General features: G+C 45.4%; 1 protein-coding gene across 4 annotated transcripts in view; it reads right to left on the reverse strand.

Moving 5' to 3' along the window:
• The window catches only part of ARID3A (AT-rich interaction domain 3A), a 650,673-nt gene that overhangs the window by 498,719 nt on the left and 127,193 nt on the right, over positions 1-24,761 (reverse strand). For 2 of the 4 annotated variants that reach the window (XM_069647554.1, XM_069647545.1), the window contains exon 3: positions 8,266-8,502. The exons of the other annotated variants lie outside the window; for them this stretch is intronic. The gene's annotated coding sequence lies outside the window, so the exon portion shown is untranslated. The remainder of the gene's footprint in view (positions 1-8,265; positions 8,503-24,761) is intronic. 4 annotated transcript variants of the gene reach the window in all.

Genomic DNA, 24,761 nt, shown 5'->3' on the forward strand with positions numbered 1-24,761 from the left:
ACTTTTGCTCTTGTGCACACTGTATGCCCCACTTGAGCCGGGCCTTAAAGAAACGTTCCTTTGGTTGCCTGTACTACTTCAGCTGGCCTCACTCCTCTTAATGGGCCAACCTGGGCTGGGTCCTTTCAATTACGTGTTCTGCATATTCTAGTTCATTCTATGGACTGCATTCCGTGTATCCAGGATGCCACTATAGCTTCCCACGGTGTGGTCCGCCGATGCAGATCCCAACTGCAGGGGTCCACTCTTTGTCCTTGCCTCAATGGCAACTCGCCGCCTAGATTCCGCCAATCTTCCGTGGTGTGTTCTTCCTCAGCCATGTAACAATATATGCAGTGGGGGCGCGCACCTTCTTCACTCCTCTCCTACGGTGTACTGCTCAGACCCTTGTCATCTCCATTCCTGGTGCTCGCCTCCCGCTTTCCACTGCGGTGTCTCTTGTGCCTGCACGAGTGGAGCTGTAACATTCTTCGGTGTCGCCTCACTTCGTTCCAGTCCCTGTCTCGCTGTAATCACCTTCACATGGGCTCTGGTGTCATTCAGCTCCTCTGAGTCTTCCTTCCGACGGGCAAGTGGAAGTGCAGCACTGCTCTCAGACCGCTATGCATATTGCCACAATGTAGTTTAGCAGACGCCACTGGCTCTCGCTTCCCATGGTAAAGTCCTTTGTTCCAAGCGAGACACCATTTGGTTGCAATTTATTTGGTACACCGCTGGATTTCTCCCGCTTCTGGTGCACCAACTGCTTCACAGTTTCATGTCTGAATCAGCACCTTCTGTTCCTCTAGTGTTCACGTAGCAGGCGATGTAACTACATGCTAAATGGGTCCATTTAAACGCATGTTCGTGCCAGGATCACGTAGGATCAGCGGGAGCTGCAGGAAAGCACCTCCTATTCCATGGCCCTTTAGCCACGCCCCCCCTCCACAAAGTACACTTCACCCTCTAGGGCATTCTCACTTGCTTTGGGAATGCTGCCTCCTTCCCCCTCGTATGTGGCACAATCATGATTTTGTATGTCTTCTATTGTGCATTGTTCAGTGATGAATGTGGCTGGATTTACAGTTTCACTGCGCACAATGTGAATGTTGGAACTAGAAAGTATTGTTTCATAGGCTGTTGCTCTTTGTGTCGTAAGTGTAGATTTAGATCGTTCTAGAATTGCAAACAAGGAGCTTTCCACATTGTGACCAAGCACCCCATTACTATGGTGGCGCTCTTCTCAATTGCAAAGGCAGTGGCTGCGAGAGTCTGTTCGCACGCGAAGTGCCCTTGCATCACGGAGTCAAGGGTGCCCCTGTAATAGGCCAACGGCTTGTGCCCCAAGGATGTCTTCTGTGTTAGGACTGCTGTCATGGGTGTCCAGTTGCAGTGTGAAAAGAGGAAGAATTCCTATTCATAATCTAGGGTCGCTAGAACTGGAGCTGTAGAGATAAGTTCCTTTAGTGTTACAAACGCTGTGTGCATTTCCGGTGTCCATGTAATAGCCGTGCTATCTCTTTGTGCTTCCTTCAGTACTTGTAGTAGGGGCCTAGTATATGCTGCATAATCGAGTATCCATGCTTGGCAATAATTACATATGGCGAGAAATGTTTGCATGTCCTTCACTGTGTGGGGTCTAGCTACTGTGCGTACCGCTGCTGCCCTGTCTATGTATTGAATCACTCTGCTTTTAACATCAATATTGCCAAGATCTTCATGCAATATTCCGTTGAAAATGCTTGGGCTTCCACAGTATCCCTGTGGTAATCTACAATGTTCATATCTTTTCCCTCCCAAGGTGAATGCACTTAGGTATTGTGAACTTGGATCGAGTGGTACCAAGAAAAAAGCATTTTTCAAGTCTACCATTGTGAAATGTGTGGCTTTCTTTGGGATGATGCACAAAATGGATGCAGGATTTGGGACAAGGGGAATCTCTTTCTGTATGACGTCATTAAGTGGGCGTAAATCCTGCACCATTCTCCAAGCCCCTCCCTTTGCTTTCTTAATAGGATAAAACACTGTATTGCAAGGGGAATTTGATGGCACAATGATACCTTGCTGTAACAATGCATGTATTGTTTCTTTTATTCCCTCCTATGCTTCTTTTGACAGGGGATATTGTTTTTGTTTGTTTCATTTGTTTGTTTATTTGTAATGCGCACCAGACCCAAGGGTATCAGGGCATAGGGGACAGTGGGATACAAGAATACGTTCATCTTAAGGTTACCTATGATGCATAGGTATACAGCAGATCCCAAGTGGGTGACAATTATTTGGGATCAGTAGGTCAAATATATACATAAAGATAGAACACATAATGTGTAATTACATAATTTACATAATTTACAATGTGAATATGTAAGTTAAATAAGAATGTGCAGTAGTTATAAGCAGTCAGGTCTGTAGGGAGATGCTGTGATACTTCCATAGAGGGATAGGCTTTAAGGTTAGTAGGTTAGTAGTCGTTGTCTCTAATCCATTTAGTGGCATGTCTGAATTTAGGAAATATTTGATCCGCCCTCAGGTGAGGAGGGAGTGAATTCCATAGCTGCTCTGCTTTAACCAGGAAACTACGCCCTCCTGCTTTAGTAAGTTTGAATCTAGTTACGATTAGGCAATCTAGGTTGGGAGATCTGATGGGTCGCTGGTTACTTTTCTATTGATTCTTTCCATAAGGTACTGTGGGGCTGCATTGTTAAGGCACTTGTTAATCAACCACAAAGTTTTCAGCTGGATTTTATCACTGACGGACAGCCATTTTTTTTGTCTCGCTGCTTCTGAGATATGATCTCTTTTGGCAATACCCTGTGGCGATCTCAAGGCATTTTTCTGGAGAATATGGATCTTATTGATCAAGTGCTTACTGGCACCCAGGTATAGGGAATTGTAGTAGTCCAGCTTGGACAAGATTAGTGCATGGGCCAGTGTGGTACAGCTAAGCATGGATAGAAAGGGTTTGCCTGCCCTAATAAGTTTGCAAGTATATGCAGAGGTCGAAGCCATAGCATTGACCTGTTTGGCAAAGGTAAGGGTCGAGTCAAGGTAAAATCCTACAGTTTTAACCTCTTTGGCTACCTTGATGAAGTTACTGTCTATGTTAATAGAGATATATTTAGGTCCAGGTTTGTTGAGGTTGAATGTGGTCCCCAGAATGAGAAGCTCGGTTTTGTCCTCATTCAAGCACAGACCATGGACTGCCATCCATGCTTGAATGTTGAGGTACATTTTTTTTTACTAAGGCCACATCCTTGTCATAGTCCCCGGTAAGTGGTATCAGGATCTGGGTGTCGTCTGCATAATTGGTGTAGGTGACACCCAGACAGTCCAGATTACCAAATAGGGGCTTGGTAAATATGTTATAGAGTGTGGGTGAAACGCAGGAGCCCTGCGGCACACTGCATGTGATAGGAATAGAGTCTCCAGCCACAAATGGTGAGAAGATTCTCATAGTCCTGTTGCTCAAGAAGGATTGGATCCAGACTATGGCATCTTGTGCAAAGTGGGCAGCTGAGTCGAGGTGGTTGCACAATATTTTATGGTCTCCCAGATTGAAGGCCGCAGATAGATCAAGGAGGAGTAGCAAGGCAGTCCACCCCTTGTCCTTTAGCTCGTCAATCTGGGTTTTGAGATCGATTAGCACTATTTCAGTTCTGTGTTGGGGTCTAAAACCAGATTGGCGGAGTCCCCGGAGTTGATTGGACTCCTAAGTAATCCTGAATCTGGAGATAGGCCACCCGGTCTAATATTTAGAGTAAAAATGGTACAGTCTTGATGGGCCTATAATTTGTAGGGCTGAATGGATCTAGCAATTGTTTTTTAAGGAGCGGAATGATCCGTTAGATTGCTGGGGATGGTAACCGATGCAAAAGAGGCACTTATTAGCTTGGTTATGAATGGTGAGAGGTCTCTTGTGGCATCTTTTATAATTTGGGCTGGGCACTTGTCTCCAAGACAGTTTGAGGGTTTTAATGAGAGGATGATTTTTTCAACCTCGAGAATCGAGACTCTTGAGAAACTGAAACCTTGTGCAAGTTTAATAGGGTCCAAAGGGGTGGTGGCAGGTCTGTCTGAGTCAGGTAGGTGTGCTTTTTTTCAGAATTCTTGTGTTGGAGACAGGTGATCTTGTTAGATAGGGCATCCTGAATAAAAAAAATAAAAAAAAATGGTTCTACATACTGTTTTTCTGGTTTGATTCATGTATATTGTTATTGCTTCTACTGTTCCATGTTTGATGTATTCTTGTTGTTAAACTGTAAAGCGCTTTGGATTAAAGCGCTATATAAACACAAATACAAATACAAATTAGAACACTACAGTTTGTCCTTCAGACAATTGTCTGTTGGTGGAATGGGGCCTTCCAGTTCTTTTAAGATTACAAAGAGTTCCTTTGTACTTGAATTAGCTTGACGATATTGTCTCACGCGGGGTAGCACCACACCGGGTTTAAGTTTAATCTTTACTGGTGTTACCTCGTGCAAGAGCCCTACATTGTCGGGGTTGGTGGTCCATAAATTTTTGGTTACCTGCTGCATATCCTCATCACAAAATGACAGTGGAGCACTGACAATGGCCATGAGGGGGTTTGTTACTCACCTGTTTTGGATCATTATATCGCATGGCATGCATATTTCCATTCTTCTCTCCCCATCATTGTCATAGTCAGTGACAGATCTTCGTCTGTCAGGTTGTGCAATGCTATGTTTGGGTCTATGCACAAAAGTGTTCGCCACTCACATCCGTGCGTGTCCAGACCTATTGCCCCAATGCGTCCAGCTAATGCTTGTACTCCTTGCAGATCTAATGAGAGAATGGTACCTGGCAGTATTTCAAGGGCAAGTAAAGGGTGGAAAACAAAGTCAGAGGGTACTCTCCATTCCTTTCATGTTATTTCGGACACCACTCTTGCTACGACCTGTATCCTATACACAAACATATCTGCATTAGTGTGCACTCCTCGGACAACTACTTCATTTGCTATTGTGTTAATCAACAGCATTGCCCGGACTGGGCATATTCCTGGGGTGGAGCATACTATACCCTTTCAGTAAAGGAAATTGTCATATTAAGCTTACTGAGAGATCTCTCCCTAGCAAATTTACCGGCGATTCTTCGTGGTACAATAGGGTGTGCTTGCACTGTTTTTCCCCCTAATCTTTACATCCAAATCTTTAGTGTAAGGAATGGTGACCACAGCCCCAGAAAATCCCTGCGTTTCCAAATTCTTGCCCGACAGCCGAAATCTGACTTTCATTAGGCACCATTTTTCCGCTCCTGAGTCCACCATGAAGATGAACTGTCTGTCTCCTATCTCCGACCCCACCAGTGGTTCCTTGTCTGGACATAGGGTAGTTTTTAGGACTGGACACGCAAGTCCTCTCTGTGGGCTGTCCTAACCTGGGTGTGTGTTTGTCCCCGGAAAAGAAAATAAGTTTTCCCCAACCATAGCTGTTCCTTGAAATGGTGCTGGTGCGGTGGTGGCAAAAGGATTATTGTGTCTGTCCCCCATTTGACTTTGGCGCGTTAATTGTTGTTGTGTGGGACCTTGTGCGAACCGGGTGTCAGTCTGTTCATCTTGTCCACAACCTCCTATATGGACTCCCTGGGCGGGGATGGCCAAATTGCTGTTCATTTTTAAACCTTTGTGGACTCTAGTAATATGCCATAGGACGGGGACAACATTCCCTAGCAAAATGGCCCCCTCCCACATGACCAGCATACTCCTTGTCTTCCTACTCTGGGCCCTTGTCCTCTCTGTCCCCGGTACCCACCTCTTCCTCGCCTTCCTTGCTACTGGGGCCCTCCATACTGCTCTTCTCCAGCCCATTGCTCCTGACCGTTTATTGCCCATGTGGCTGCCATCCTAGCCTCCAGCGCTGTTGGACCCTCCTCCTCGTTTCCCTGCCTTTCTGGGGATAGTGCAGCTGTTACTGCCACGACCTTCAACAGCTTATTTTGTACAAGTGCAATTTATTTCTCCCTTTCCTTGATCCTCCTACAATGATGTACTATAATGCTTTGTATTTCTTGCCAACCTTTGGCATCTATCCCAGCAATTCTATCAAGGGACTTCTATACCTCCTTCGGGAGGCCTCTCTTGATAATAAAGTAAAAAAGGGAGGTTGACTGGTCCCAAGCAAGCCCGTCTCCGCCCTTTACATATCCAGCACCTGAAGAATGAACTGCGCAGCATGTTCCTCGTCCCCCATTGGGCATTGCATCACTGAGTGTAAATCAGGGGTATCAGGGAAGGTTCTCCGTAGTGCATCCCAGGTATTACCCAAATGGACCTTCTACAATTGACCTTTTGCACAACTGACCTAATTATAGTGGTCCTTATTGACCTTCTAAATTAGGTAAATTCTCCCAAGGTCAATTGTGAAAAGATCAATTAGTATGCAGCCGCATCCCACACCTGGGCTCTCACGTTATTAAATGACACTCCATCATGCCGGTCACAGTCCATTTTTACTCCTCGGAACCCTGCCTTCACACATATCCCGTCAGCCTGATCACCCACTGCAGATACCAGCAAGCTCTTGACATCCCCTATTTCTAATGGGACCTCTGCTGTGTTTTTCTCAAAGGCATATATCCATTTTCCGACACCCCCAGACAGTGGAGGTAGCATTTTCAACAAATTTGTCTTATGCATCCGCGCCCAAGGCACGTAGTGAGGCCTTATGGATGCGGGGCATATGTAGATTTGTTCTCCCCCTGCCCTTACTTACCTTTGTTCCTTTTTTCTTTGCCAGCGCTATTTTCCCTTTCCCTTTCCTGTTCCTGAGCATTCCTTGCCACCCTTCTTCATCCCCTTCCACATGTGGGGTTTGCCGCTGCACTTGCTGATCCTTTCCTGTTGCTCCCTCCTCATACTCATCAACATTGCTCAACCATTCTTCTTCTTCTCCACTGTCAGGTGTTACACTACCGTGCCCTACACTTACCCAGTCACTTTCTTGCCCAATTCACACTATCCTAATCCAGGGCACTATTGATGCGGAAGAGGACGTCCCCGGACTTCCATTCTTCCTCTGCTATAATGGTTGGGTTTCTTAATGGTTGTTGCGACGGTGTCGGCCCTTACTCTGACTGTGGTAGTGTATTTTCACCAGTGTTCTTAGTCGGGAGAACTCTGCTTGTGTATTAGCCATTTGGTCTTCTAAATTTTGAGTGATGCATACTATGTGGGTCGGGGGTGTGCTTGTTGGACCGTATGAACCTTTGGGGTCATAAGGGAAGGGGGCTACTGCCGGCGTAATGGTTGCACTTGGTTATGGAAGAAATAACGGATCACAATATCTCTCAGCAGGTTTTGTCAGCAATGGGTACAGCTTTTTTTGTTCTTCTCCCTCCTTTCCCACTCCGCCTTCCCGAATTGTGGCCACTACAGGTTGTGACTCTTTTTCCTTATTATTTGCAGGAGGCGTTTCTTCGAACATCCAATACTTCCCTTCTATTTTGGAGCTGCTTCCCTTTATATTTCGTCATTTAATATGTCGCCACGCGGTCTAACACCATCTTATCGAAAGACTCTCCTTCTGGCCATATTTAAGACAACACTTCCCCCTTAATCTCTGCTAGCCACTGCCCATGGTACTTTTTTTATTTTCTCACTTTACAAGGGGGGGTGTTGGTAGATGTGCAGGAGTGGTGTATCTGCTCCCATGATTTCTTCCCACTGTTTGGGTGCGTGTGTGTGTGTCAGTCTCCACTGTGAATACTTCAATAATTTGATATTTCTAGTATCAACCTATCAAATTGTATTTCAAAACATTTTGCTTGTGCCTTATATTGCTTTGATCATTTCACAGATAGAACAAAAACATAGAACATGAACCAATTGACAAGTTGACCTGACAAACTGACGCACCTTTACTGACAACGAAGAACATGAAACATGTATTTATGATAACCTTTTATACCCTCTGCCCTTCTACAGAAATACAATATGTTCCCCTTCATTCACACTTCACCCTCGCCCCTTGGGACCAACCTCTAAAAAACGTCTATCACTACCATACTTATATTCCTGCACTGGTCAAGACAGTACTATGCAGCGCCGACTTCCACCCCCTTTCGGAACGAGGTTCCCTATATCTTATTTCATTACCTTATATAAAAACGTAATAGCCATATAAAAAAGAAAAAGGCTCCTTAATCAACAATTACCCAATCTCATTCACACCCAATCCAACCCATAATACGTTCCCCTACTATTTAAATCTGACCCTTCTCCCACCAATCGTCCCTCCTTTAATTGTTCTTACAATCGATACTCACATGTCCGTGGTGGTCCGAGAGCCTCCGTTCAAGGTCTATCCACAATTGGGGTACCTCCCGCAACCAAGCCGTCGCCCGCTCCGGCAAGCAGTTGGGTATTTGCAAAGCTGGGACACGCCGAACCTGCTCTGGAGCGTACGCATTTTAAATAATAGTCGGCCGTAGATGGCAGTGGTCTTGATGGGGGTGCCCCGGATCTCGCCACAGAGTATGGGCGTCTTTCTGGATCAATCACATCTAAGGGGTTACCAAATGAAGGTGGTCATTCCTCAAACGCAGATCCCAAACTCAGAATAAATGGACACTCCCCAGGAGGTAATGAGACTAGGTGATAGATTGCAAGTTGAACAAAGTTTATATCAGGTAAAAGATGCACACAGAGGACTCTGCTGCTCTTAGAGCGCTCTGCCAACAATACAGAAACAACATATTTTATGTACAACTTTCGTCATCAATGACGAACAATATAGGTGATGAATATTACATGTTCATTCATTCACTACAATATTACAGTATGGGCCATAATGGGATGGTGCAGCTTGATTGGCTTGTGCAGAGCTGTTGCTTCTCACAGCACGTGGGTCAGCTTGGCTCATCTGGGAGGGGTGAAGGTCAGAGGCGTCGGGCACAGATCATCTAACTAATCTCATTATTCTGACAACATAGAAAAAAGGCTAGAAACAACTAATCACATTAAACTCTGACATTTGGTGGAGGTGCTATAAAGTTCAGCTACCAACTATATATCCAGCTTACACTTTGCCCTCGAGGAACAGTAAACCATGGTGCCTTAATCCCCACACCCCCCACAAAAGGGTTTGATCTACCTGGTGCCTCATGATACAGATTGATGGGTGTTGTTTCTTCATTGAATATATGGTACAGGGGAGACTTAGGGCTGCGGTGGGTGTGTGCTCTGATCACTTCAGGGGGTTAGATGTGTATCAGCATCAAAGGGACACAGGGGTCTGGTTTTTGTGTGTGGTGGGTCTTTTAGTATTGCATGCTACATATGGCGCTGATGTAGTAAAGAATCTAGAATAAGAATGCTCGGGATGGAATGGAGAGGACAGTAGAGCTGGTGGTTGGAGTAGCAGAAGGACTCGCCTCATGCCACTCTGTTCATATCCCCTTTTATATTAATGTTTTATATATATATATATAGTAATAACTAAATAAAGTATTCATATAATCTAACCTTCCAACGTGTTGATACATACTTCACATGGCGACGAGGATCTTTGGTCTGCCCGTGTACCCCATGAGACCAAGGATCAAACGAAGCAGAGCAACATTGGAAGAATAGAAGCAATCAGCATAGTGCGACTGTGTGCCCAGCAAGGAAGACTACAGAACAAAAGGTACAGAAAATATAGTTAATGAAAAACAAACTTACAGGCATATCAGTTTGTAAGCTACGTGCCTGCATTTTATTAAAGTACTGTGCGAGCCAACTTAGAATAAAGGACCTTTAACGATGTCAGTTACGTCGGTTGCGTGCGGCCATTTTGTATACAGTAAGTGTCTCCAAGGCAACTGTGTTACGGAGAATCACGGCCCGTAAGAATACGCATGTTGATTGCACGCGCTGAAACCAAGCATTCGAACATTACATTACCTGAAAACCATTAAGCAGTGATCTTTCAGGAGTTCATATATTCACCGCCACGTTCTGAATTAGAATCACGTGATCGCGTATACGGAAGCGAGGAGCCGGTACAGAATGATAAGGAAGGCCTGATTTCCTCTTCCTCGTCGCAGTCTAAACATTTTTTCTTCTTAAAACTGGAACTGCATGGCGCTTTAATAAATGAATAAACTGTTTGCCAGACGGACTGACAAAAAGTATAACATACAGTGAATAACACGCAAAGTACATTACACAACAAACAAAGCAAACAGGAACTGATTAAGAGAATTGAGAATAAGAGCCAGAGCCATTGATCTGAGTGGAGCAGGGGACCATTCCCATATAAGAAACATGTCTATGCATAGTGTCCCACCACAAGCTATGTTTCTACCAGAAGTTGGTGAACCGAATCTACCTTGGAAAAGGTGGTTAAAGTCATTTGAGCATTATGCCACTGTAGTGTGCGGCACGAACTACAGTGTAGAAAGAAAGAAGTCATTAATCCTACATTGCTTAGGCCCAGCCGGCCAGGAGAATTATGAGGATTTACCAGATCTACTAGCAGCAGAAGAAGGGGATATGAACGAATATGAAAAATGCATTGCCAAATTGAACAAACACTATGAAAGAAGGTGAGTACTGTGCTAGAGAGATACATATTTGGTAAAAGGTCACAGGAAACAGGACAATGTGTTGAACAGTATATAACTGTTCTGAGGAAACTAACAAAAAAATGTAAATTGAGGCATCAATTGGAAGAAAGATTGAGGGATCAATTTATGATGGAATGTGGCAGTACCAAAATTAGAGAGAGATTGTGGGCTGAGGATGATCCACCCCTAGATGTAGTATTGAGGATCGCCAAAGAAGTAGAACACATGGAAAATTGTGTAAAGACACTGGAAGATAGAGTGAAAGACACCTCATTAAAAACGGAATCTTCTATCAATGCTCTTCAACCTACACAACCTGACAATGGAAGCAACCACGGTTCCACTATAAAAAACAAAGAAGAATTCAAAGCACAGGGTGCATCCAGATACAGTGGGGATGTGAGAAGTCGAGGATACGGATGTGGATACAGTGGATACAACCGAGGACGCTTTATAGCTACTCGTCAACCTCAAATCAGTCAAAGGGGTAGAGGTAGGAGCAGCGCCTGCTTCAGATGTGAAAGCCCAACACACTGGGCCAATAGTCCTGAATGTCCTGCCTTTATATAAAATGTAGGAACTGCAATGGGAAAGGCCATCTAGCTAAATGTTGCAGGATAGGAAAATGCAACATGAATTGGATTGGCAATGAAGGAAGTGATGAAAGAGAGGAATCTGTTTTTGCTATCAGTGATAATGACAATGAAATAGAATTAGAAAGTTCTAAGACTATTATTATGGTGAATGGAAATCCGATCAGAATGATGACAGATTCTGGCGCTAAATATACACTATTACCGGAGGCAATATGGAAATAGATTGTCCTAAGTGGCTAAATGAACCGGACATCAATCCCAGTGCCTATGGAGGAGTGAAATAGATATTATAGGATGGTTCAAGGCCACGTTGGGGTTCAAAGATAGGACGGCGACTGGAAAAGTGTATGGGCCTCATTACGACCCAGGCGGTAAGTTACCGCCTGGGCCGTGACTTTACCACCATGGCGTAAACTACGTTTACGTCATGGTGGTTGGCGGACTTACCGCCCCATTCCGAGGTCGGCGGGGCGGTAAGTCCCCAATCCCCATTTACCCTTCCCCATTCCCATTTTTGCCCCATAGGGCATAATGGGAGTGGGGAAGGCGTTAATTACGCCACCGTAAATTACGGTGGCGTAATTAACTCCATGGTCCCTTAGCGCCATGGATTTTAACACCTGCTAAAACCTCGTAATTGGCGGTAAGGGGTCGGCGCAGCTAACGCTGGCGTAAACCCCTTACCGCCAGGGTCGTAATGAGGCCCTATGTGTCAAAAAGAGGTGCATCACCTTTACTCAGTTGGACACATCAGACATGGCTCAAAGTACGGCTAGATGCCAGTACAGAAGAATCCATATATGTTGTAGAGTCCATAGAAAAGGATGCCGAAAGGATAAAGAATTAATTATTCAGAGATTGAATAGGATGTGTTAAAGGCATTACGCACTGCATACAACTCAAAGAAAGGTGCAAGCCAGTTGCCCAAAAAATGAGAAGTGTTCCCTTGGCCATGAGAAAAGAAGTAAATAAGGAACTAAAAAAGTTAGAAGAACAAGGGATCATTGAGAAAATTGATGCTGCAGAATGGGTCTCGCCACTGGTAACTGTGAGGAAATGCTCAGGAAAAGTCAGGGTGTGTATTGATCTGAGGGAGCTGAACAAGTGTATTATCCCAGCGAGACACCCATTGCCAAAGATCCAAGAACTATTATCAACCATGGGATCGGCTAAAGTGATTTGGACATTAGGTCTTACATCTGCATACCATCAAGATCAATTGCATAAGGATTCAAGACATCTGACTGGATTTATTACGCCAGAGGGATTGTATCAGTACAAGAGGATGCCGTTCGGACTCATCTCGACAGCCTCAGTATTTCAGAAAATTATGCACCATATATTTGATGGAGATGAAGGTGTAATTTTTTTTCCAAGACGATATACTTATGTTTTGACTAGGCAGATCTCCTGTTGCTCCAGCACACCCCACAGTATCAAATATCTCCCCTCCGTGTCAGCTTCAGTCCCCAATACCTGAAAAGGCACCCCAGGGTTAATCCAAGTATACACTCCCCTGGCGAATTTGGAATACGGGGCCCCCCTGTCCCTGACCTCCCCAGTGCTCTTGTAGCCTCGATTGGTCCTCCACTGTGAGGTGAGTCTCTTGGAGCATTGCAATGTCTACTTTCTTCCTGCGTAGGTAGGACCTAATCCTGTTCCGGCATAAGTAGGACCCCAGCCCCCTCACATTCCAAGTTAGAATTCGAAGTTGCATTGCCATGCATAGGAACCCCCCCCCCGGGGGGCTCAGTTTGGCTCTCGCCCTCTCACCTTTTCTCTTGCAACTCCGGTTCGTCGGCCACCATTCCTTGTTCCTCGTTCCGCATGAAGACCGTAGCATCAATTTTAAACTACTGCGGGAACCATCGCAGCTCAAACAGTTAACTTTGTGAACTAATAGTCCAACGGTCCAATAGGTCGGACTGTGTAACTGCAAACTGCCCCCAGCTGTTGCAATAAACGTGCAGCGCTCGGGGGCTCCCAAGCTTTCTGAGCCTCTCCAGGCTTTCCGGCGTGGGCGTTGTGCGGGACTAAGACCTGCACATGTTTCGTAGGGGTGGGCCATTAACAAGTCCGCTTGTGGTTTCGGGCGCTCCTGTCCGATACAGCTATCTTTATGTTGTTACCCCAAGTGCAAGCTAAAAGACTGCCTTGTGCTATAGTGTGGGTCTGACTCCAGTATTAGTGAGTCCGGTTACTTGATCATTTATTGCTCGTTTTCGGAGATTCCTCATCGTCGTCCGCCAGGTTGTTGTGCTCGAGCCACATGTTTGCGGCCGCTGGGGATTCCAAAAAGACTGCTTTTCCTTTATAAAGGACCTTGTGGCGAGATGGGTAGAGCAACATGTATTTAAGATTAAGTGTCCGCAGCCTCGCCTTTACTGGGATAAAGGAGTTCCTGGCTCGTTGCACCGCAGGGGTGTAATCGGGATACATGACTATCGTGGAGCCTTGCTTTCTAATCACTCCACCTTCCCGGGTATACCTCAATATTATTTCCCTGTCCCGGAAGTTGAGGATCTTGGCTATAATCGGTCGCGGGTGCGAGCCTGGTGGCGGGCGCTTTTGAATACTTATATATGCAGATAATCAGCAAGAACATGATAGAAGGCTAGAGAAAGTATTAAGGAAACTATACTGAGTATGCATGACTCTTAGTAAGGAAAAATTGAAGATTAGTAGGAAAGAAATCGAATATTTGGGTCATGTCATATCGAAAGAAGGTATTGCACCCAGACAAGAATTAATGTGGCCCATAGAGGAAATTGCCACTCCAAGTAACAGAGCAGCTAAGGACATTTTTGGGCATGGCCGAATATTATTCGAAGTATGTGAGGACATTTTCTGATCACACAGCAGTGTTGAGAGATCTTACTAAAATTAACAAAAAGTTTGATTGGAATGAAGAGTGTGAAAAAGAATGTAAGTATACCAAGAATGCTTTGGGAACAGCACCAGCCCTAAAAAACTATGTGCGAGGACGACGACGACGATTTGCCTCACGTTTACTAAAAGGAGCAGAGAACGCATACGTGACTATAGAAAAGGAAGCACTGGCTATTCTGTGGGCAGTTGATAAGTTCAGAAGTTTTGTGTGGGGAACAGGTTTTGAATTACATACAGACCACAAACCGCTTGTTGAGGTGTTCATGACTAAAGGATTGAATAAAGTATCAGGGAGAATAAGGCGATAGGTTTCCAGGATGCAAGAATTTGATATAGTGATGAAATACATTCCTGGGGTGAAGAACTACGCTGCAGATTGTCTTTCCATATTGACAAGTCTTCAAGAAGAGAGTGAAGGAGTGGAAGAACAACAATAGATGATTTGTGCTTTTCAAGATACAGCCATTTCCAAAGAGGAATGGTTAGAATAGATGAAAAAAGATGTAAAATGAAGTTTGTAATGGAAAATATTAATAGGAGAACAATTCCAATTAATAAAGCTCAAGAAACTGAAGTTGAAGGATTTTGGAGTGTCAGGGATGAACTAAGTTGCCAGAATGATTATATGCTGAGGGGAGACAAGTTGATTCCACCTGTGGGCATCAGAGAGAAGATAATAGAATGAGGACATAGAATGAGGACATGAAGGGCATCAAGGAATCTCCAAAACGAAGAACAGAATAAGAAACATATACTGGTGGCACAAATCGAAAGGAGCGTTAGGAATTGTATCCTTTCCAACAAGTCTGACAAAAATTGTGTGGGTGAAAAGTACCCGATGGTGATGACTGATATACCGGATAGACCATGGAAGAAAGTGGGTATAGGTATTGTAGGTCCGGTGTGGAGTGATGGGTATCAGACATTTTGTGTTGTGGTGATTGATATGCTTACTAGGTGCGCAGAAGTCAAGATGATGTCAAGTGTTACGACCAGGATTATCATTGATTTTCTGGAAGAAGTATGTGGTCGTGAGGGTTATCCGGAGATGATTTTGTCGGAAAATGGTTTTCAATTTAAATCCAGGGAAATGGAATAGTATTTAAGGGGGAAGACCTTTGCTCATACAACTAGTGCTCTTTGTCACCCCCAGACGAATGGCATTGTGGAAAGATATAACAGCATACTCAAGGAAGCGATTAGATGGGCGTGGCCGAATGGAAAGAATTGGAAGGAAGTGATTAGAATGACTGTTATAGCACATAGGTTTACTCCACATAGCACGACAGGAGTGTCACTGTTTGAGTTGAGTAGAGGCAGGAAAGCCATCACTAAGTTATTTCCAGGGTGGATGAGTGATGTGCTAGGTATGGAAGTGTCAGCAATTGATGTTGAAGCAAAGATCAGGAAGAGGCAAAGTAATAACAAAGCATGGCGTGATAATAGGAGATTCAGGGTCAATAATGGGCCCTATGTAGGATGTTATGTGAGGATTAAATTACCAGAGGCGTTGAGGATGAAAGGAAGCAAGTGGTCGAATCCCATTAAGTGATTGAAGTTTTCAAGCATACTGTGAGAACGTATGATGGTAGAGTGTGGAATAATGGTCGAGTAATGGTGATGTCAAGTGGTGGTAATGATAAAGATGTGGAAGAAGTTGATGTAGATAAGAATATGATAAGTCATAGTTTATCCTTATCAAATCCAACACATATACCAAGTGCAGTGCAGTCTTCGAGGTCAAGGTTTGGAAGACGTTATCGGAGACCAAGCCACTTGATTGACTTTAGCGAGTGAGGAAGATCTTTTGGAAGAAGAGGGATGTGTAGTATTGCATACTACATATGGTGCTGATGTAGTAAAGAATCTAGAATGAGAATGCTGGGGATGGAATGGAGAGGACAGTAGAGCTGGTGGTTGGAGTAGCAGAAGGACTCGCCTCATGCCGCTCTGTTCACATCCCCTTTTATATTAATGTTATATATATAAATAGTAATAACTAAATAAAGTATTCATATAATCTAACCTTCCAACGTGTTGCTACATACTTCAGGTCTGAAGGTGTGGATTGAGAGGGCACATGCGGGTTTGTGGAGATGGATGAGTACACAAGTCAAGATTCACCCCGTTCACACACAGGTCAATGAGCTCAGAGGAAGAGAAAGATACAGGCGAGTTGCAACAATACATGGCTGTATTTCCGTGAGAAAGAAGCTTGTGCGGTGCAGACAGGGAAGGATGTGGAGGGGGTGTCTGGGCTGGCTGTGACCTGCGCTGGGCAATGGGAGAGATGACGTTTAAGAAATCCTTGTGCGGCCTAGTAAAAAGATGGAGTCCTTGGGTGGCACAAAATAGAGTCTGTGTGTGTCATCCAATGGCCTCTGCCCTCCGTCGTCAGAGGACAGACAAGGGGAACGCCTCCCCGCTATGGGATGAGCAATAGATCCATTCCATGCAGAATGTATAGGGGGGGCAAAAATACCCTTTCTCCCTTACACTGTATGACTCCTGCCCCTCTTTGCCAGGGGGCTATGCACACTATTACTTTTCTTGATAAAGCTCTGTGATGTGTTGTTGAATGAAATTACATCACACATCAAGCTTTGGACTGAGTGCTGCCCCCCCCCAACTTTAGGGGTTTTCTGAAGAGGCAGCAATTGAGGCTGTATCACACTAGGAAGATGGGGAATGCTTCAGATGGATAAGGGGTATGTCATGCCTGCCGGACATACCTCTGGACCAGGAACAACTTATCCATACAAGATGAGTTACGCCCATAGAACCAGTAGACCTTTTACTCAAAATGGAGGTTGTTCGATACATTGCCCGGAAAACGACGTCTGCATTTTTCACTTAGTTAATTTTCACGTGACTTAGGTCCGTCACGTGTATCACGGCAGTGCGTACATAAGCAGCGTGGAAACTCCATTCGCTGCTTCTGATTAAATCAATCTTGGCGTTTTGTAGCTGTACTCCGGACCTGCGTTCTCGCATTCTTTTCAGCAAACTTCTTTGGCCTAATTTGAGCCTGCTTTCCTCCACGCGCAAAGTCCTGGCTGCGTGTATCCAGTTTGCGTGCCAAATCTCCACGCGGACACTGTCTGCAAGCGCGGCTGTCCTGAGCTGCGTGAATCCTGTTCGCGTGCCAAATCTCCACGCGGACGCTGTCTGCAAGCGTGGCTGTCCTGAGCTGCGTGAATCCTGTTCGCGTGCCAAATCTCCACGCGGACGCTGTCTGCAAGCGTGGCTGTCCTGAGCTGCGTGAATCCGGTTTGCGTGCCAAATCTCCACGTGGACGCTGTCTGCAAGCGCGGCTGTCCTGAGCTGCGTGAATCCAGTTTGCTTGCCAAATCTCCACGCGGACGCTTTCTGCAAGCGCGGCTGTTCTGAGCTGCGTGAATCCTGTTCGCGTGCCAAATCTCCACGTGGACGCTGTCTGCAAGCGCGGCTGTCTTGAGTTGCGTGAATCCAGTTCGCGTGCCAAATCTCCACGCGGACGCTGTCTTCAAGCGCGGCTGTCCTGAGCTGCGTGAATCCTGTTTGCGTGTCAAAATCTTCACGCGGAAACGCTGTCCACAGGCGCGGCTGGCCTGGCTGCGTGTATGCTGTCGCGTGCAATCCTGCACGTGTTTTTCTGAACTGCTTCGAACTTTTGGTACCTGTGACAGTCAACAGGTGAGATTCTTATTTTGTTCTTCGTGGGAAAGGAAGTATTTCATGAACTATTGGAAGGTGATTGTGCACAGTACATTGGACGCTATCCTGTGGTGCACCAACCCGGTATCTAGCGAGAGCCTCGTGCCGTTCGGGATAAGTCTCCCTTACTAATCTTCCCTTCCTTTGTCGTTTGTTCAACTTCTTGGGATTCTTCAAGAAACTGTCCTGTAATTCTTCAGTTTAGCCTTAAGGTCAGTGCCTGAATTAATACCAATTCTGTGTTTCTTAGTATTTGACTTGGGACAGTGTCTTATGATACTTATCTATTCTAGGCATACTTCCTATACAACTCCCACGCCCTTTCCAGTGATCCATCTCTCTGCCTGTTTTATTCAGTCAGAGAGTTGTATCATTTGGAAGGTCTAATTTGACCTGCCTACAATCAAGTCGTGTGAAGATAGGATCTGGAAAAGCCCTACCAAATTGTATAATTGTATCCTTTTTTGGTTACCGTATCCTTTTCAGTTGATACTTTGGTGATTTATGACAGGGTGGCTTTGGCCGTAAGGACATTTTCTCAACAGTCAAAAAGCAAAGTGATGTCTCAACCAGATGTAGAGGATATCTGTAACCTGACGATTAGAAGTGACCAGATTCAAGAGCAGTTACATACATACATGAGTTGAGAAAGATACAAAGGATGGGCTGTTATAAACTACCCTATAAATGGTTTGGGACCATCTCAAAATTTGATGGAGGTATTTTTGCTAGAGTAAGGGATGCTACCACTTGGCAAACTGAGCAACTTGTGCAATTAGTGGAAAGAAAATCATTGCTTAAGATGCTGACCAATGGGTTAAGAGATGACTTTGAGTTATTCAACAGGAAAGAATAGGTATCATTGTTACTACACATAGAACATGGTATTAAGGAATCAAGGGATATTGTACTCAATCGTAGAAACATTTAGAGCTATTTTGTGAAATATTAATTATTTAACTACTGTAAGCGAGCAGAAGTAAGGCTCAGACACAAAAGTGGCATGTTTTGGATAAAGACGTTTATTAATTAAGAAAAGGGTTGAAAAAGGCATCTCTATTCCTAAATCTAAGAGGGGTTTTCCTTCCTCAAAGGAAACTAGTGAAATTGTCAAAAAGTCAGCAACTAAAAAGTCTGTCACTGCCGTATCCCAAAACATGCCTCTGTCCCTAACGCTAATGATCTAAGATAACTGTGCAAGGATGGTCTATTCTCAAAGTAAAACAGTGTTCTTGGTGTTTTCTGTCAACAGAAAAGTTCCAAGTTTCGCGGGTAAAGTGATGCAATATAATGTTCCTAAATACACAATTTCAATGCTAGGGTTGTGCTCCTTTCCTCTAGACTTCTTGTTATTTTAAGTTACTGGATAATCCGACCCTGAAGAACTGCCTCTTGATTTCACAGTTCTTATATCCTACCAGCTTGGCATGCTCCACTGCCTAGTGTAGGATTCCTTATATCGGTTCCAGAGTCCTTGACACTCTTGTTCCCAGTCTCTCATAGGGGTGTGAGCCCCAGACTCACAATAGTGGCTTGGTACTGTATCCTGCCAATCCAATGGGTTCTGATGGATTATCTCTCTCTTTCTTCTCACAGGGTCCCAGACCCTGTTGGCTTTAAAATGTGGTTTCTCATATGGGTGCAGCTCCCAGACTGGCACTTGTGTGTTGTATCTATGTGGTTCACTCTCCTGAAAAGTATACAATACACTTGGGGCCCCAGACCCTCCACTTCTCGTTCTCTTGTTTGGGTGTGGGTCCCAGACTTATACAGCTTTGTTGTAACCCCTTGGTTCATTCTTCTGCCAAGTATACAACTCGTTCAGGGTCCCAGACCCTCTGCTTCCATGTTTATATTCCTCCTGTTGCTTCCCGGACCACCTGCACCTCCCAGAACACCCTGCATACCTGCTTCCTTCCTTCTTATGGGTTACCACGGTTCCTGGGCAGCTGTGTTCTTCCTTTGCAAGGTGCTGGCAGTGTTTGGGCTTCAAGTGTGGTCCTGTCAGAATGCACCAAAGTATCAACCGAAAAGGATACAATATTCAAAAGGATACAGGAGGCAGGGTCTTCCGGATCCCTGTTCACCCGACTTGATAGTCGTGAAGTCAACAAAGACCTTCCAAATGATACAACCCTCTGACTGATAAAACAGGCAGAGCGATGGATCACTGGAAAGGGCGTGGGTAAGGTATAGTAATCCAGCCTAGGACAAATTAAAGTATCATGAATAACTGCTCCAACCTGAGTATGATGAGTTAGATAATGACAGGAATGATCACACTGACCTGTATCTCTGGGTAGAACAATCCAGAAGTCTCTTGATGGATTTGAAATGAAGAACAAAACGACAGGGAAGGGAAAATTAGTAAGGGAGACTTATCCCGGACGGAACGAGGCTCACGCTAGATACGGGTTGAATTCACCACAGGATAGCGTCCAAAGTTCAGTTCAAAGTCACTTCCAATAATCCTTGAAAGGCTTCCTTCCCACTTAGGGATCAATCCTTCTGTTAATTCCACAGATGCAGGAGTTAGAAGAAAAATAGTGTTTGAAGACAACGTGAGCGTGTGGATTTACACGCGGGCAGGAATCGCGCAGCCTGGGCCAGCCGCGTGTGAAGACAACGTGCGCGTGTGGATTTACACGCGGGCAGGGTTCGCGCAGCCTTGGCCAGCCGCACTTGAAGAGGAAGAGCGCGTGTGGATTTTACACGCGGGCAGGATTCACGCAGCCTGGGCCGGCCGCACTTGAAGACGAAGAGCGCGTGTGGATGTTACACGCGGGCAGGATTTACGCAGCCTTGGCCAGCCGCGTATGAAGACAAAGAGCGCGTGTGGACTTTACACGCGGGCAGGATTCACGCAGCCTGGGCCGGCCGCACTGGAAGACGAAGAGCGCGTGTGGCTGTTACACGCGGGCAGGTTTTACGCAGCCTTGGCCAGCCGCGTATGAAGACAAAGAGCGCGTGTGGACTTTACACGCGGGCAGGATTCACGCAGCCTGGGCCGGCCGCACTTGAAGACGAAGAGCGCGTGTGGATGTTACACGCGGGCAGGTTTTACGCAGCCTTGGCCAGCCGCGTATGAAGACAAAGAGCGCGTGTGGATTTTACACGCGGGCAGGATTCACGCAGCCTGGGCCGGCCGCACTTGCAGACGAAGAGCGCGTGTGGAAAAAGCACGCGAAGGGATAGCTCCAGGAATCAGCGTGTGGCGGAACACACGCTATCGAAGACCCAAAAGTAGCTGTAGGAATATACCAGGATGTAGATCAGAGGTTCAGCTACACGACGCCAATAGAGACGATCAGAAGCAGCGAGTGAAGTTTCTACGCTGCTTAAATACGTGATACCGTAGTTCACGTGACGAAGCAAAGTCACGTGAAGTTAGCGACGTGAAAAGTGTAAACGTCGTTTTCCCGGTAACGTATCGAATAGCCTCCATTTGGAGTAGAACGGTCTAGCTGTTCTACGAGCGTAGCGTCCAGCATGCATGACAGGTCCAAAGAGGCTCGGCAGTGCTCTGATGCTTCGTGGCTGTGCCATCCGTCTTTTCATGCCCTTCGCCGGAGCCTGGGATGTCTGGAGGACTTGTTCGGCGGCAACCTGAGTAATCTCCTGCTGGCGGACCATGTTCGGGTTCTCCTTTTCCTCCCAGTGACGCATCCGTTGCGACTCGCGTCTGCTGCTTTCATGCACGGCTCCCGTTGTCCTTCCTCAGAGGGATCTCTCTCTCTCTTGTCTCAGTCCCAGCTGAGCTTCATCTCCCTCGAAACTCCTGTGTGGGATTGATGTACTGGTTTGGGGCAGTCCCTGGCATCAAGAAGTTACGCCTCTCGTTCTGCTTCTCATGAATGATCCTTGGACTCACAGCTATCTTCTTTGTCCCAGTACTAGGAAAGGGATCTTCACTTAGGTGATTTCTATTCTTCCTCATCCCAGTACTTTCTAGGGGAACGGTAGAGTAACAACAACTCATGAGCCTATTAGGGAACGGGGTGTTCGTAGGATTGTAGGAAGGGGATCAAGGGTCAAGTGATGGGTGAGGATCCTGTAATGTTAGGGGATGGTTGTCCTTAATCCCATAAGGGATTTCCTCTACCATGTGATCCTCCCCCTGTGTACCACCCCAAGGGGACTGTTGGACGGTGGCTGCGCTGCCCTGGCCACATGGGAAAGGTCTCCTCCCAGGAGAGAAGGGACGACATCCATAGATTTATCACACAACACATGATATTTAATTATGGAATTTGTTGCTTGTACGTCTTTGTCTTCTGTAAATATTCATGCAAGGAATGTTTCAGTCATGAATTTAAAATGTTGGGAGATTGAAGCTTTTGGAATGATGGGTGATGACTTGGAGACTATAAATGAATTATGATCCAAAACACAGTGTCTTATGTGGAAGGGGATAGGCTGGGTCAAATAAAATATATATATTGGATGGATGTCCTCACAAATCGAACAGTTGTTTGTTTTCAAGATCTGGCTAAGAGAAGAGTAGCACATTGTGAATCTGAAAGTTGCCTTAGTGTTTATTTGGTACCATTCCATTGGCCATGGCTGCTTTCAACCTTATAATCAACTCAATATAAAAGGTCCTGATGAACCTCTTAGGTTTATTGCTTTAATATCTTGGAACTCTAAAAGCTGTAATACTTTTCTACGGCACAGACAAATCTTATCTTACTTGAGAACATTTGATATGCTATTGGTGAGGAAGGATAGCTCAGGATCAACGCGATTGTCTTGGATGCAAGACAACACAGCGCAACACAGGTTTGAATCCCGATCCCACGCTTAGAAACTACTCGCTAGTATCAAGCGTGTTATAAAAGAACAATGATAATTATGCTCATAATACATTTGGAGCAGTGGATAATTTACAATGGGGAATCCAGGACTACAAGTCCCAGAATGCGAAGTTAAAACCAGGACTGGAGTAGCATCTCCCAAATGGAATGGCTAATGATGGCATGTATGGAAGTAATGTAATGTAAAGTCATATTATATAGTCCCATCTTGTCCTGTGGTTCAAACGTGGGGAAGGGAGACCCAGCCATACCAGCCTGACATATCATGTGGTGAACACTTCTTTCTTTTCTGGTGAACATTATCCCACACTATTTTTCTAATTTAGTGGTAAGGATTGGCAATAGGATTTTTAGTATAGGCCCTTTTTATTTGACAAGATGCCACTAGGACTGCCTTATTATTATTTGATGGTCGTAGCGTGCTCCCATCTTAGATTTAGGTTTATATTAAGCGTTTATCTTACCCATTATAAAGTTCAATAAACACCCTTGAACAGTGATCACATGTGTCTGTCTTTACTGTTGCCGCCATGAGTTCCTTACAGCTAGTCAGAATCTGCCCATAACAGATAATACAATGCGGGCTCATAACAATGAAATCCACAGCCCTGCAAAAGGTGCTTTAGTGTTTGTTCCCTCAAAGGACAAAAATAAATAAATGAGTCAGCTTTTCTTTAGATGGCCTACAAAAACGACATGACTGATGCACACTCCCTTTAGACCAAACCAACATCACGGCTCTCAAATATATACAATTGAAGCAGGCCCTGGAGACAAGAAAGCGCTGGGAAGGGTAATTAGCCCAGCTCATATATTTTTGAAGGCCGGGGGATGTAATAATTAAATGTGCCATGTTGGCTGGATTCCTGAGCTCCAGAGCCTCTCTTCTGGCTAAGAGAGACTGGAGCACTCTTGTTCTCGCCAACTTTGAAGCTATCAAAGACAGTAAAGTTGGACTATGGAAACAATGAACCACCTCCACTTCGGCCAGCCTCGCTTTTACATATCTGAGCCATGGATCTTCAAATAGGGGTCTTAAGACACCCAGTAGCTCATTAATTCCTTGGTCAAAAAGGCTTTAGTATTCCCCGAAAATCCTGAGCCAATGGCTAGCCAGTAAGGATGCAGCCAGATCACCCAGGAACCGGCAGCCAAGCTCTTGATGGGCTGGAAAGATTGGGGGATAGACCCGGATAGCCCCAATATACTCTAAAACAAATTATTCTCAGCCATCTGGATAGACTTCAACTTGCCAAAGCCCCAAAGCTCCATACCATATCTTGCCACAGAAATGGCTTTGCCATGGTAAACTTTCAGCACAAATTCTATTGGCTTTGCTTTAAACAAAGCCAAAGCTCTGGTTATCTCTCCTATTGCCTGCTTAAATCTTTGAGACTGCTTCTCAATGAGCGCCTCTTTCCCAAAATGTGCAGAAAATCTCACCCAGTTAGCCGAGAAAATTAATTCTGGGGATTGGCTCCCCTTGGCAGAAAATAGCTGAGAACCTTCGGGAATGCTTCCTCCCGCAACAAGCCATAGTGGCCCATTATTGGCGTTTTTTCTAAGCCCTAGAGTGTCCATAAAACAGAAATAATCATCAACCAAGCGTGTCATGCTCTGGGGGTGCTGGCTAATAAGACTGTGGGCCTCATTACGACTTTGGAGGAAGAACTTGTTTAGCTTGAGGGGGAATAGTATATTTGGTGTAGGAACTTAAAGGGCCTCATTACGACCCAGGCGGTAACCAGGGTACTATTTGCGCCATGGTTGCCTCCAAAACCTTATCGATTCCGCCATGGTGAATAGAGCAATTACCCCCCCCCCATTCCAAGGTTGGCGGGGGTGCTAATTCCCCTTTCACCATGGCCCTTCCCCATTCCCATTTGAGCCCCCATAGGGCTTAATGGGAATGGGGAAGGCGCTAATAACGGTACTGCTAATTGCGGTACCGTTATTAGCTCCAAAGTCCCTTTGCGGGTCCTGTTCTTAACGCCTGGTAAAACCAGGCGTTATGGCAGGACCCTCAAAGGGAACCCGGAATAGGGCAGTAAGGGATTACCAGCACCAGTGCCCTTACCGGTACCAGTATTCCCTTACCGCCCGGGTCGTAATGAGGCCCATAGTGTATCGATCTAAACCGGCAATTCAAGGATAAATCACGAGTTTGCATGTTGATTGTTTTCCAATGTATCCAACTCAGTGAGGTGCCCAGCGTATC

This window comes from Ambystoma mexicanum, chromosome 1p (genome assembly GCF_040938575.1).
Source record: "Ambystoma mexicanum isolate Mex_15411 chromosome 1p, UKY_AmexF1_1, whole genome shotgun sequence".
Taxonomy (NCBI): domain Eukaryota; kingdom Metazoa; phylum Chordata; class Amphibia; order Caudata; family Ambystomatidae; genus Ambystoma; species Ambystoma mexicanum.